This window comes from Amborella trichopoda, chromosome 13, assembly GCF_054954075.1.
Source record: "Amborella trichopoda isolate Santa Cruz 75 chromosome 13, AtrichopodaSantaCruz75HAP2 v2.0, whole genome shotgun sequence".
Taxonomy (NCBI): Eukaryota; Viridiplantae; Streptophyta; class Magnoliopsida; order Amborellales; family Amborellaceae; genus Amborella; species Amborella trichopoda.
The window spans coordinates 41,809,237-41,824,893 of record NC_142348.1 but is presented as its reverse complement, the minus strand read 5'-3'; the positions used below and the strand labels follow the sequence as shown (position 1 = coordinate 41,824,893).

Sequence of the window (15,657 nt, the reverse complement as noted above, 5' to 3'; positions counted from 1 at the left end):
CAATTGAATCATTCTCACCAAATGTTGAGGGAGTTTGAGAAACTTCCAGACCCTTATCTTTACTAATTTCATGTAAGTCAATAGGCTTATTTAAAATATTTTTATCATCTATATTTTCTATGAAAGGAGCATCACGACTCTCTACTAATGATTTAGTATCATGGTTATAGAATCTATACCCTTTAGAATTTTTTGAATAGCCTATAAACATTTGATAGTTTTACTTTGTAATTTATCTCTATTTTATGGTGGTGTAAGCACATGTGTCCAATAACCTCAAACTTTGAAGATAGTAAGGTCAGGTTTTCTACCTGTCCATAATTCATATGGGATCAAGTCTATAAATTTAATTAGAAGACGATTAATGATATATATTACAGTGTTGAGAGCCTCACCCCAAAAATGCGGTGATAAATTTGAATGGCTCATCATGGACTTAACAATGTCCATTAGAGTTATATTTCTCCTTTCAACTACACCATTTTGTTGTGGTGTACATGGCATAGTTGTTTGGTGAATTATACCATGCTCCTTCCAAAATTCAGAAAATAAGGCGGAGCAATATTCACCTCTCTTATCTGTTCGAAGAATTTTAATATGTCTACCTAACTGATTTTCTACCTAAGCTTTATATTATTTAAATGTTTCTAATGCATCTGATTTCTTACTAATTAGCTATACATATCCATAACGTGAATAATCGCCTATAAATGTTATGAAATATTCTATACCTTTATGTGTTTTCACATTTAATGGGCTACATATATCAGAGTGAACAATACTTAGTTCATTAGACATTTTCCCTTTAAAGAAAGGCTTCTTAGTTAATTTACTAGAAATACATGGCGCATACGTTTTGAACACAATTTCTCCTAAATTGGGGAGCGTGCCTCTTTTAATCATTTGATTCATTTTGTCTTTATTTATATGTCATAATCTTAAGTGCCATAAATATGGATCATCAATACACATAAAAGCATCAATATAACTCAAAAATGATAAACTTTCATTAATATTCAGTCGGTACAAATTGTCAACTTAGTACCGTACACCAAACCTCTAGAATGCTTCCCAATAGTAACACGACCAGATCTGAACCTTATTTTATAACCCTTGTCATCTATCTTAGGAACAGAAATCAAATTGTGCCTTATATTGAGCGCATATAATCTATCAGTCAATAAGAGGTTTGTTCCTCTTTGTAAACATAGCTTGAAAGTACCAACACCTAGTACATCGCAGTAGGTGTCATTTCCTATATAAATCTGTTGGTTACCGGCTGCAATCTCTTCTAATTCTGTGAATCCGTCCTTGGTCCTCGAGACATTTTGAGTGAAAACTGAGTCGACCCACCAATTTCTCAGGTCATGATCAGCAACTATTGATTCGAGGACTACGCTGATCAACTCATTTCTCTTATTTTGATTATTTCGAGCAAGGTTGTTATTTTGATTCTTATTTTTATTTTTCAACTTAGGACAATTAAACTTGATGTGCCTAATTTTCTTACAAGAAAAACATGTCTTCTTAACCTTATTATTTTGATTTTAAAAATTTCGCTCATTTCCCTTATACCTATTATTTTTTTGATAATTGAAAGGTTTCTTGGGGATCTGATAAGATGAACTTTGGACAAAGTGGATCTCATTTGATTTCTTCATCATTCTTCTCTCAGCTTCAATACTAAGATGCCTGGGAAGATTTAACATGATTATCCCTTGTGCAGAATGGTTCAATGCAATTACAACAGACTCTCAAGATGGAAGGAGACGGTTAAGGACAATGGACACTTGCATGCGATCGAGGACTGGATTCCCAGCTGCAGCAAGGTCCTTTGCGAGCACTGTCATTTTATTGACATGCTTGGTCACTGAGTCCGTTTCTTTCATTATGCAAGAATTGTAATTTTCTAACAACAATTGTACATAGGTTTCAGAATTGGTCATATACTTTTCAGATATGGTGCCCATCATACTTGGTATAATCCTCAAAGACTCTAATTTCATCTTCCATAAAGCTCAACATGTCCTAGCTACTTTGTCATCTTCTAACCATTTTTCAAGTCGCCTTCTAGTTTGATCATTGACATTAAGCTCTAAAATTGGTGGTTCTGTTTTTAGGACATAATCTACCCTATCTTGAAAAAGAATATATCCAATTTTTCTTTTCCACATAGAAAAATTGGTCCTATTGAGTTTTTCAAGTTTGGATAATTCTGACATGACTAGCCTAGATGCCATTTTAAATTTTTAGATAATACCTAAAAGTTCAAAAAAAAATTTAATTGTGTTTAAGAAAGGGTTGTCTGCTAGTTAACTCAATAGGTTTGCCGACTCCCAGTGAGCTGAGACCTCAAAATAAACTTTCTCGAATAGTTTATGTTCGCACTGTTGGGAACGGTAGGTTACGAGCCCACAACGCTTCCACAAACCGTTTTGATACCAAGGTTGAAAAACTTGAGGGAAGAGATGGACTCACTTATAGGATTCGGGCAGTGTCGTGAGACTATTGATCGCAAAGATCAGGCTTTTACCAGAATTGTGAGAACTATGTAAATTTTTGTATACCTCTCCATGACCATGAAACTCTTCTTAAAGAGGGATGGAGGAGGCCGTTCTCCAACGTTCGGCTTCTTCCTGAAATCTCTGAGAAAACGTGGCCCTGTAATACTGGGAAGTGGGTGGTTACTTTCTAACCGTTAGATAATGACACTTTCTCTCTCTAAGAAGCCTCCCTTTTTTAGTGATAAGTATTAACTTATAAAAGAGAGAAATATTGCACGTTTAAAGGCCCCATGACCACACACGTACCAACAGTCGCTATCAGTCTCTTTTGTTCATATTTATGGAGAAGCTAATTCTTTGGCCGACACTTTGGCTAAATATGCTGTTTCATGTTCTACTATTGTGATCTCTGATAATGTAATTATGCGGATGTAATTTCCTTTCATCAATGAAAATTTTGTTAACGTTGGTCAAAAAAAAAAAAATTATATCTTATTTCCTCTTGGCCATGCTAGCACAAATCGAAATGAGCTTGGACCATAAATGAATTCCTTCGGTGTCCAATAACAAAGCACATGGTTCAAACTTTAAAGTAATTCTCAACAGGCATTTGAACTATTTAAGGAGTTCTTTTATTGTTTTTGGAAAGGTTACCATGCGACTAACCCGCATATTGTAGAAATACGGGTTTGGTAATAAATACATTTTTTAAATATAATTTAATCATAATTTTTAGATAATATATAATCTTTAACATGGAGATCATGAATATGAAAAAATAAATAAATTAATAAATTGAAAACTAGAAATAATAATTATATTAAAAAAATATTTAGACGGTATGTTGCAATTATTTTTAAATAAACCGCTTAATTTCTTTAAGATGGATTATTTATGCCTCTAAATCACATATTGTAGAAATGCGGTCTTGCCCGCATGAAACAATTGTTCTTAAAAGAAAGGTGGATAGAAAAGGTAAGGCGATTTACATTGATATTTGAGAGGGACATATGGTGTGAGAACTTAATGGATCGCCTCATCCCAATCTTTATCTAAATATTATATAAAGGAATTGTATAACCAACCATTTCGTGATTATATATTACATATTACATAACAGAATTGTATAACCTACCATTTCGTAATCACACCCAATAATCACGTATTAAATAACCTAGTAGAAGACAATCAAGAAAAACAACGTTAAGTTCAAAATCATTCCATAAAATGATTGGTGGGCGTGTGGGGCAGCATTGTGGCGTGTGGAAGTGGAAGCGCCTGCACCAGTGGCGCTTCCAATTATCCGGTTGCCCTTACCACCAGATCCTATGCTTCTGCCACCACCAAATCCTCCACCTCCACCCCACACCCCACACGGTGCAGGCTAAATTTCAAGCCGCGTACACCGGTATCTTCGGCCATTGCAGAATTCTGGTTGATTTGTTCTGAGACTATAGATGCGTCCTTTGCTTTTGCACCAGCTAAGTTATCTGAAATAGAGAAAGGTAAAGATGTCAAATTTTCATTCTTTTAAGGATCCGGCTGGTTACATGGATTTTTCAATCCTGTGGAAAAATGTATTATGAAATTGGCATTTGCTCAAATTGATATTTTCTGGAATATGGTGTCTGCTGTTTGAATTGCATCGGGTAGAAACCAAAAAAATGGAAATTCATGGTTTGGATTGATTAGAATATCTATTTTCTGAAAATGCAAATCCTCTCTCCCTTGTTTCCTCCATGCAATATCAAGAAATGGGTCTTCCTCCCTTTTCAAACACCAAGCTAGCTATGGGTGTCTCTCTCTATAATAACACCAACAAAGGTAACTAGAGAAGCTCTATCTCTCTCTAGCATAACATCGACAAATATTTACAAAGAAAAAGTTTATATGAGGATGCAACCTTATAATGTAGAACTATAGATGCACCTCAAAAATCCATCGGAAAAGGTAGTTTTAATGTTGAAAAACCCTTTGATAATCATCACTACATCGTGATGTATGACCATAAAAATAAAAAGATTTGAAGTCTAAAAAATGGTACATTTTACAACATATTATCTACGCCGTCCGTTTCCGATATTCTCATATGTTTATAGATCTATTTGATTTTGATCATTTTTAAATTTAAAATTTCATAATTAGATATAAAAATAGATTTTGAGATAATCGTATGAATATTTTACATCAAAATTATATACCATGATAACATTTGAAGGTGCACCTTACCTCTACAGCTACGGATGTATCCCTATGCCAACTGCACCCAATTGCAAATGACCACCAACTCTTGAAATCCTTCCCTTCTAAGACAAATCTCCCCTCAAGTAAGAGAGAGAAACAAGTACTCATCCAAAGAAAGAAAGGGAAACAGAGTAAGTGATGCAATATAAGTTTCCCTCTGGCATAGAGAGAAAAGTTTTAGAAAGAAAAAACAGAGTAAGAACCAAAAAACCCAATTTCAATTCGTTACAATATAATTCTCTATATCAAAGGGAGATAAAACGATTAGGAACCATTTGGATAGGAGGAAACTAGGAATTTTGGATATTTGAAAACCAAGATAATCTATGGACTTCCAAATATCAAGGATTCTTGTCATAGATTCCTCAAATCTCTTATTTGGATATACAATACAAATTCGTTGATTCTTTACAATCACTTTCATGTCCATTGTTTCTAAAATTTGAAATATTTTCTCTCTATAAAAATTTTGATATAGTCTTTCTCTCTAAAATTTGATTTGGTTTTTTTTCTAAAATTTTAACATACTATCTTTCAAAAACTTAAAATTTAAAATAGTTTCTATCTTTAAAAATTTTGAGATAGTCTCTCTCTAAAAATTTTAGATATTTTATCTCTCTAAAATTTGATATAATTTCTCTGTCTAAAACTTAAATTTTGGGTTAGTTTTTCTCTATATAAATTTGATGATAGTTTCTCTCTCTAAAAAATTTCAAGTAGTTCAAATCTCTAATTTATGATATAATTTCTCTCTCAAACTTTAAGGTACTTTCTCTATCTAAAACTTAAATTTTGAAATAGTAAAAGATGATATAATTTCTCTCTCTAAAACTTTAAGGTACGTTCTCTATCTAAAACTTAAAAGATAGTTTCTCTCTCTAAAAAAAATTGATGTTCTTTCTCTCTCTAAAATTTGATATAATTTTCCTCTCTTAAATTTTAATATGTTTTCTTTCTTTAAAATTTGATATCGTTTCCCTCTCTAAATTTTTTTCATATGTTTATGCCCTTCACTAGAAAAATGGGTCGTTTCCTTGAAATGTAAATTCCACCTACTTTGGTCGAATTAAGATTTCCAAAATTTAGGCTAAGGAATCCCATGGAAATCTCAATTCTAGAAGAAATATCAATTCTATGCCAGCTAAACCCAACCTTTTTCAGGAAAAGTGAATCCTAAATACTGCATCCATGGAACCAAACGGACCCTTAAAGAAATTGGGGATAGGGTCGTGGAGAATGAGGAAGGTCAGACATTGAATTACCTGGAAAGTTTTGGTGCGAAAGTTCACTGTTGGGGGCCGCTTTTAGTGGTTGGATAAAGAGGGAAAAGAAAATCACAGCAGAGCAATCGTCGCTGCTTTCATCCCCATGTTTTTCTCAAACTCTTTTTCTTCTTAACTCGTCTCACTTTCCTTCGCTGCTGAATCATTTTTTCTTGCTTCTCTCTCTTTACCGAGGAAGGACGTCGCTCTATTTAACCGAGGATGCGAAAACGCTCGACGCGTTGGCTCTCTAATATTCAAGAAACTTCTCCTTTGCAGCGTATTTCTTATCAGAAGTGAAGTGGTAATGTGCTTCACAAAGTTGCATTAGAGAGTACAGATTAACTTCTCATTTCTTATTTTTTATTACAATACTTTACTATCGTCTTAATATATTAATAACATTTTATATTACTATTAAAATATTTTTATTTTGTTACGATATTTTAATATTTTAATATTATATTAATAAAGACACGATGTTTGTTTTTTTTTTTAGGAAAATTATAAAAAACTTCCTCAATATACACTATCTATGCAACTTACCCCATCCAAATCTTTTCTCTCACTTTTTTTTCCCACGACAACCTTTCTTCACAAAAACCCCCTAGGTAAAAAATTGTTATTTTTTGGATGAAAATACCCTTCCCATGCAAAAAAAATCAATTCGCTCTGACTATCGGTCCCAAGTAGCATATTGTCAGAGCTATCGAGCGCTGGAGCGCTTTGTAAGGATTGCTGGATCGCTGTACACACTGCCAGAGCATGTTCATATACTGTCGAAACGCGTTTATATACTACCGGAGCATTGAATACACTGCCGGAGCATTGTGGATGCAGAGCCTCTATTGCCGAAGTGCCTTTATAGACTACCGAAACAAAATGTCTCCAGAAGGTATACCGCCAGAGCGCGTTCATATACTGCCGGAGCGCTGAACACACTGCCGAAGTGCCCTATTACACTGCCGAAGCGCTGTGGCTCCAGAGCATATATTGCCGGAGAGTTCTTTGGGACTGCCGAAGCGCGTCATCTCCAGAAACTGTACTGCCGGAGCGCATTGGGTAAATTAAAAAATGGGAAACAAGACAGAGAAGGGCGTGTGAAAAAAGGGTAGTTTAGTATTTTTTCTTATTCTTTTTGGGTTCGGGGGGGTTTTTTGCGAAGAAAGGTTGTTATGGGGAAAAAAGTGAGAGAAAAGGTTGGATGGCGGTAAGTTGCATAGATAGTGTATATTGGGGTTTTTTTTTATAATTTCCCCTTTTTTTTTTTTGGGTGAGTCCATGGGGATAGGGCCCAAAAGAGGACCCCTACCCTTGGTAGCCTTGCAATTTGTCGAGCTCTGACCAAATCCCGGGCTCTTTTCCTAAAACAGACATGATGCTATTATACAATTATTATAATTAGCCAACCCTATGTATTTGGGATTAAGACTTGGATGATAATTATTATTATTATTATTATATATTTATAATATAATAATACTATAATATTAATATTTAATAATACAATAATTCTAATATTTAATATAATAACGTAATAATATTATTATTATTACATTATAATCATTATTATTATGATAATAATTATAATAATTTTTATTATTGTTATAATTATGGTATTATTATAATATATTTAATAATATTATATTCAATGTTTAAAATACCCGTGTCGAATCGATGGATTGAATTAAAAAATTAGTTGAATTGGCAATTTTTGTTCCAAATTTTTTCAAAAATCACTATAAATATCAAAATATAGTGTTCTTTCAGTTTCTAAAAGAAATTAGGAGTGGTGTGTTAGGCACTTTTATTATTTTGTAGAAATAGATGAATAATGGGATATTGTTTTTCAGTGTCCATTAAATACAAGATATTGTTCCTACCCTATATATATATATATATATATATATATATATATATATATATATATAAAAAATGATCCAATGCAACAGTTGTATCATAGTATAATGCAACGACACTTATATCATAGTATAATGCAACGACAATTCCCACATTTGTGGTATTTGTATGACCTTAAATTTTGCACACATACTCTCTTCATCTCAATAATCAATTCCCCCCTTCAAAAAAAAGTTCAATTTGTAGCCTAGATAAGGTCAAAATTATTCTCCTCCAAAAACGAAGCTAGACCATTCATTTTGTGAATTTCAAGATCTTAGCCTTTATAAACTCAAAATCAATTTTTTTTTTTTTTATTAACATTGTTCATCTAATGATAATAAAGTCATCCAAAAAAATTGGAAAAAATCCTTCTAAAGCCTAAATCTAATCATCTCACCAAAATGAATGTTTTATGTTAATTGAGCTAAAAAAATACGTTCTAGGTTGTGTTTTCAATTTTTTTTTTTTTTATTATTTATTAGAATGAAAGTAGAGTATATTTCAAAATTTGGATCAAACAAATATCCATAAGATGGTTTTTTAATGTTGTTGCATCATATTACTATACAGTGGTTGCATGCTATATATATTGATTACGATATAGATAAAATATCTCAATATCCTTATTTCTAGGTTTCATTTCTTGATAAACTCAAGGTTTGAAAAGATATATTCTAACCCCCTGGCCACTTTAAACCTATTTTTTAACGTAAACAAATGTGAGAAAGGCATGCGCTTTCTAAACCCAATACTTTCTCTCTCTTCACTTATATATTTCAAACTTCTCTTTTTCTCTTTCTTCATGCGTCTCTCACACACTCTCTCTCTCTTCCCGTGTTTCTCCAAATACCTTTCTCTCTCCTCTCAATAACCTCTCACCTCCATGAAGCCCTTCTCTTTTTCTCTAGAAGTTTGGCATGATGGCTTTTAGAAAAGGCATGTCTTTTTAGATTTATTTGACATAAAAAAACAGGTTTAAATTAGCTCAGGGGGTTAGAAGAAATAAAATCTATAATTTTTATGGACTAAGATATCTTTTAAAGCCTTGGGTTTATTGTGAAATAAAACCTAAAAATAGAGGGTATGGAGATATTTTTCAAACAATATACACTTTCCATATTAACCTGGTAGATAATATATATTTTCCTTTCACACTCTTCCTAAAACTCAAGATGCTATGAGAGAGCAACTGAAGTTTGAACACTAAGTTATGGAAAAGAACAGTTAGATCTTCAGGTGCATAGTGTGACTAGTAGAAAGAGTAGATGTCATGCTCAGATTGCTTGATTAACAAACACAAAGGAACAACAAAAGGCGCATGCAATGGTAGATTAATAAGCCCTTAAAAACAGAAGACTCGAATAAAGCATGCTTGAACAACAAACCAAAACATCAGATATTTGCTCGACGGAGAAAAACAACCGAGACAGTCGAGAAAACAAAATCACACTTGGAAGAGCCAACAAAACTTGGTGCGAATCCGAGACTGATTCAGTAGCTGGCAGATAGACAAACATAATCGAGTAACAAGAAAACAAACTAGATGATACATAAAAAAACAAGATTAAGTAACAGACTCGATCGTACATGAATGAACACATCAAAGATGAATGTAATTTTGATACCATGTGAAAAGTTCCAAGTTCTCTGAATAGGCTTAGTGTCCATTAAATACAAAATATTGTATATGTCCTTCCTATATATACTAATTACAATATACACTATCCATATTAACTTGATAGACAATATATACTTTCTTTTCATACCCAACACCAACAGGTAACTTGTTCGACCTCAATCTTGAAGGTCCTCCAACATTGGAGCTAAGAACATCCTCTAAATCAGTTTAGGGTAATATCCAATTTGAATGGAAAAGTATCCCCGGCCAAAAGTTAGTCTCGGATCATCTTTTTTATTTTATTTAAATTAACTATTTATCTGAATTTTGAGATATAGGTGTATTTTTATAAATACAATTAAGTAAAAATATTTTAAACAGAAAATAACTAAAACACCCCTAATTTATTTTGATCAATATTTAGATTCAAAATATCTTTTTATTATTCTTATTCAATTATACTTATAAAAAAAAGCACAAATTTCATATTAATATAATTTTAAAATAAAAACTAAAAATAAAAAACAAAATTCAATTTTGGTCCTTGGATGAATGTCCCACAGGACCACGCGCATATTAGTCTTGCAAACCTTATTCGTCTTCGACACAATAGAGTAACTTTAATCAATGAATTTATGGATTAAGAATTAGAAATATTTTTATAAATGCCGCTTAACTGGTCATTATCATCAAAGTCTTTTCCAAGTTAATTGGGATCGGCTAAAACATTTGTCATTGCTAAAATTGACTAATAGCTTCCCAGCAATTTTTCTCGATGACTTTTACAAAACTCGGTTTTGGCCGTGTACATTTGTATGTATCTCTACTATAAATCCATAGTATACTCTAGCCAACTTATTTAAAAGAAAATGTATTTTGTTGATCTTAAATCCGCCATCTCAAAGCATTTCCATTTTTTGTTTTTTTATACAAATTGTATGAATATGAATTGGGGTGCATCTATAAAAAATATTAAAAATAATTTTCAATAAAATATAATAACTAAAATATCCCTTGAATCTTTCAAGGGTATTTTGGTCATTTTATTTTATTGAAAAATATTGTTTTTATATTTTTTGCTAGTGCGAGCTTCATAGAGGATTGGATGTACAAAATTTAGTATTAAAATAGTTTGTATAAAAAAAATTAAAAATTAAACAGTGTATAGACGTGACATTGTGATTGGGGCAATCTTAACCCTCCATTTAAAATGGACAGTTGGATAAGGGAAAGTATATAAGTTTTATGTTTGTTGGGGAAGCATAGAAAGCTTGCTCTTGAAAAAATATGTAAATATCCCTCATATTTTTGGTAATTACGAAAATACCTTAAACTTTCCTTTATTACACAGATGTCTGTTTTTTCAACTTCGTAACACTTTTTCTTTTGAAATAAAAAAAGTTGAAACTGCCAATTTTCATTTTTTGAAAATATAAAAATTAAAAAGATTTTAGTTTTTTGAAAAACTTAATTTATATATATATTTTTTATTTATGAATCTCTCACTCTACACTTCATCCAAATATTTATAGTGGGATGAATTGGTTTTTTGGTTATCATGCATGAATGTACTTACATTAAGGGTTCAAGTCTTGTCAAAGGCAACCTATTTTATTTCAATAAAAAATAAATTTTTTTTTATATTTTAGAGAGAGAGTTTAAAATTTAGAGCAGGAGCAAAGAGAGAGAGAGAGTTGGAGAGTGACAAGAAAAGTTAGAGAGAGAAAGGGAGAAGACTACAGTAGGGGCTTTGAGCGGTTTGGGTTGGGGATGTGGAAGGGTAGATTTGAAACTAGGATTAAAATCACGTATTGAAAAAAATAAAAAAATAAAAAAAATACCCATTATGGAATGGGCGGGATTTGATATCAAAGCCCCTTGTTTTTTTGGACCAGGGAAGTGGAAAGGTAGATTTGAAAATAGGATGTTACCTCTTGGATTGGTAAACCATGATAAAAGGGTTAAAATCACCATAAATCTAAATCTATGTATTGAATAAAAAAAAGGGGGGGATACCCATAATGGAATGGGCGGGATTTGATACAAAAACTTCTTGAAAAGGCCCGTATGCTTTTATCAATACATTGAGTAATAATAATAAAAGTAAGTATCATATTATATATAATGAATGCGAGATTTGGACCAGTTTTAGAGACAATTTTCGGTTTTTTAGAAACCGAAAAACAACTAAATTCGATTTTTGAAAAATCGAATTTATTAAAATTTCGTTTTTTGAAGAACCGAAAATGAGTAGTTTCTTCTTTTTCAAAAAAAAATGTTATAAAGTTCAAAACATGGACATAGAAATAATAACAAAAAGTTTTAAATATTTTTATAATAGCATAAAATAAAACAGATATTTATCTAATTTTCTTTCATTAAAATAACTTGAAAGAGAGAGGGATGTGGATTACGTTGTTGAGAGAGAGAGAGGGATGTGCATTACGTTGAGAGGAAGAGGGATGTGCATTTCGTTGAGAGGGAGAAAATAGTGGAAAGAGGGATGTGCATCACGTAGAATAATTTGAGAGAGAGATATACGTTTGAGAGAGCGATGGCATTTATCTTGAGAGATAACGATATTCATTATTTTGAGAGAGAAAGAGAGTAATTATCATTATTGTAGAGAGAGAGGAGAATATGCATATGCTTTGGGCGCTGTGGAAAGAAAGGAATAGACGAACTTTTGAGGGAGTGTGTATTTCATCAAATAGTTTGCTTGATAATGTTAAGCTCTCCATCTGGCATTGTTTTTTATCATTAGGCGACTCTCAACCGGATGTCTTGTTTAACCTGCAAAACCTATTTCTCTTGAGGAAAGTTAATGTGCGACCTAAATGCTTCTGGACTCCTCCGGAGGTTGGTCGGTTTAAATTGAATTTTGATGGCAGTTTTTTAAGTAATCCCGACCTCGCTAGAATTGGGGGTGTGTTGCATAATGATCAAGAACAAGTTTTCTTATGCTGGTCCGTTAGGCTCTGCAACGGCCAATCATGCAGAACTTGTATCATTGCTGCAAGGTCTTAAGCTCTTTATTTCCAAAGGCATTGGCAATAGTTGTATTTATTAAGATGATTTATTTAACATTGTTGGCTTGTGTAAAAAGGAATTGTGCATTCCCTAGAAACTCAGGTCTATCTGGTTGGAGATTATGGATCTTTTAGCCCCGATAACTTGTTGGATTTGGTGCTATCCAAAATCACCCACATAAGGAAATCCCATATTTTGTGGGCTTAATTGAGATTGATCCATATCATGTAGGATTGAGATATTCCCATAATTTGTGGGGATCGATATTAATAAGGTTCTTAAAAAAAATAGAAATCCAAAAAGATTAGAACACTTGATGGATATATCTCTTGTTCTTTTGAGATATATATTCTATCAATAAGAAGTTTCCTATTTAGTATGAATTCATAATCTTATATATATAGGATGAAAGTGCAGAGAATTCGTGTACCCAATTTGGGTTACCATATGGGAATGGTGGTTCCTCTAGAGAAAGAGGGAGGTAGAGTCTCATGTCCATAAGATGTGATTTCCTTCTAGAGAAAAGAGCTTCTTTTTGACAGATTTCCTGTTAGAGAAGAGAGCTTCTTTGGACAAAAACATTGTAATGGTCCGTCTTTTGGATTACCGAAGATTAAGAGGTTTTTTTCTTGTAGAGAAGCGGTTCTTATGGAAATTTTGGATTGTTTTCTATTTTTGTGAGATAGAATCTCGTTTGCTCTCAAAGTTGTTCTCTTCCTAGACAATAGTCTAATTATGGAATAGAGATGACAGAATCGGCATGGTGCCATTTGGGATAGCAGGTTTAAAAAGGGTTTGTTCGACTTGGATATTTTGTCGAGGTTTGTTCCAAAATATTTGATGTAACTTTCATTGGTATAGTGATTTATGTTTGTCGTGCCCGTCGATGTAGCCTTCTTGGGTGAACCACGTAAATCTTTGTATTCTTGTTGTATATGTTTCATATTTTATTTCTCATACTTTATTTGTCAAATATTAACCCATAGGGTTTAAAGCTTCCGCACGCAGGACAAGTGGTATCAGAGCACAAGTGGTATTAGAGCCGTGGTTTTGGAGTTTTCGGTAAGGCAATAAAGGTTTTGAATGTAAAGTTCGAGGTGGATAAATTTGATGGCAAGCACTAATTTTTCAGCAAGAATGATGAAGAAATTTATTTGTGGATATTGGCATGGTGAACATTTAATTTTGATATTAAGGTGGAGATTGTTGGATTTGGTGCTATCCAAAATCACCCACGTAAGGAAATCCCATATTTTGTGGGTTTAATTGAGATTAATCCATATTATGTGGGATTGAGATATTCCCATAATTTTTTGGATTGATATTGATATTGATAAGGTTCCTAAAAGAAATAGAAATCCAAAAAGATTAAGACGCTTGGATAGATATATCTCTTGGTCTTTTGAGATATATGTTATATCAATAGAAAGTTTCCTATTTAGTATAGATTCCTAATCTTATATATATATGATGAAAGTGCAGAGAATTCGTGTGCCCAATTTGGTTTACCATATGAGAATGGTGGTTCCTTTAGAGAGAGAGAGAGGTAGAGCCTCCTGCACATAAGATGTGATTTTCTCCTAGAGAAGAGAGATTCCTTTGGACGGAAACATTGTGATGATGCTTCTTTTGGACTCCCAAAGATTAAAAGGCTTGTTTCTTGCAGAGAAGCGGTCCCCATGGAAATTTTGGGTTGTTTTCCCTTCTTGTGAGATGAAGTCTCGTTTGCTCTCAAAGTTGTTCTCTTCCTAAACAGTGGTCTAGTTAAGGAATAGAGATGAGAGGATCGGCATGGTGCCGTTTGGAAGAGCAGATTTAAAAAGGGTTTGCTCGATTTGGATAGTTTGTAAAGGTTTGTTCCAAAATCTTTGATGTAACTTTCATTGAGATAGTGATTTCTGCTTGCCGTGCCCATGAATGCAGCCCTCTTAGGTAAACTACGTAAATCTTTGTGTGCTTGTTATATGTGTTTCATGTTTTATTTTTTATATTTTATTTGTCAAATATTAACCCATCGGGGTTAAGGCTTCCGCACACACAACAAGTGGTATCAGAGCACAACATATGTATCTTTCTATCATGTTTATAGGGAGACTAATGCTTTAGCTGATTCTCTAGTCAAAGGTGGGGTACCTCTGCCTTCTCTTTTGTTTTCCTCCTATGTAATCTCTTTTTAGTAGTTTCTCATTAATAAAGTTTGGAACCTGTGTCAAAAAAAATAATATAGAGTTTGAGTGTGAGAAGAAAAGGATATACGTGAGAGGTGTTGGGAAGCAGTGGTTTTGTCGTCTAATTTGCCAACGAAACTCAAATTAAGTTGTAGGTTTAGAACATGCCTCACATACTAGAGAACCAATTTGCAGCCAACATTGGTCTCAACATATATATTACCTATTCCTATAATTTTTTAGGTGTCATTGTTTTCCATTGTTATGATGCCAAAGTCTCCTGACTTGTAAGTAGGAAAGAAATCCTTTTGTGGGGTAGGATTGTAGAAAGCACTAATATCAATAACCCAATTTGCATATGGACATGCAAAACTTAGATAAGCATTTTCATAAGTTAAAAAAGTACTAATATCACAATTAGTGATAACTGCGGCGGTCTCTTTGTTTTCTTGTTTTTGTTTTTCTGGACATTTTCTTTTCGGTTTTTATTTTTGAAGCTTCCGCCATTCACTTTGCACATGTCCTAGCTTGTCACAATGTTAGCAATTTATTCTCTTCTTAGATTTGGACCTACCTCTCGATCTTTCACAATTGTTATGGTTCTTGCTTTACTTCTCCCTCTATTTTATATGACAAGAGCCTATGATTGAGATGAATCCAAGGGTTTTCTTCTTATTTCCACATTGAATAAAATATCTGTAACTTGATTCATTGTTATGGTTCCAGCTGGTGCAGAGTTGCTAAGAGACACCACCAATGTCTCCCTGCTATCAGATAACGAACTAAGAAGTAATAAGGCTTGAAACGTATCATCCAACACCATCTTCATGGAAGAGAGTTGATTCACTATACTTTACATCTCATTTAAAAGCTTTGCACTTGATGCACCTTCTTTGAACTTCAAATTAATTAGCTTCCAATCAAAAAGT

At 33.0% G+C, this 15,657-nt stretch overlaps 1 long non-coding RNA gene across 3 annotated transcripts; it reads right to left on the bottom strand.

Annotated features, from left to right (window-relative positions):
• Nucleotides 1-3,566: 3,566 nt before the first annotated feature.
• LOC148779232 (uncharacterized) lies at nt 3,567-6,287 on the bottom strand. Of its 3 annotated transcripts, none has more exons than XR_016046773.1 (3): nt 6,011-6,287; nt 4,734-4,905; nt 3,567-3,994 (listed from the first exon to the last, which is right to left on the bottom strand). It is a non-coding gene; the product is annotated as an uncharacterized LOC148779232 (long non-coding RNA). The 3 variants fall into 3 exon arrangements; XR_016046775.1 differs by having other exon boundaries at nt 4,734-4,807; nt 6,011-6,280; XR_016046774.1 differs by having other exon boundaries at nt 4,734-4,810; nt 6,011-6,279.
• Between the last annotated feature and the right edge of the window lie 9,370 nt (nt 6,288-15,657).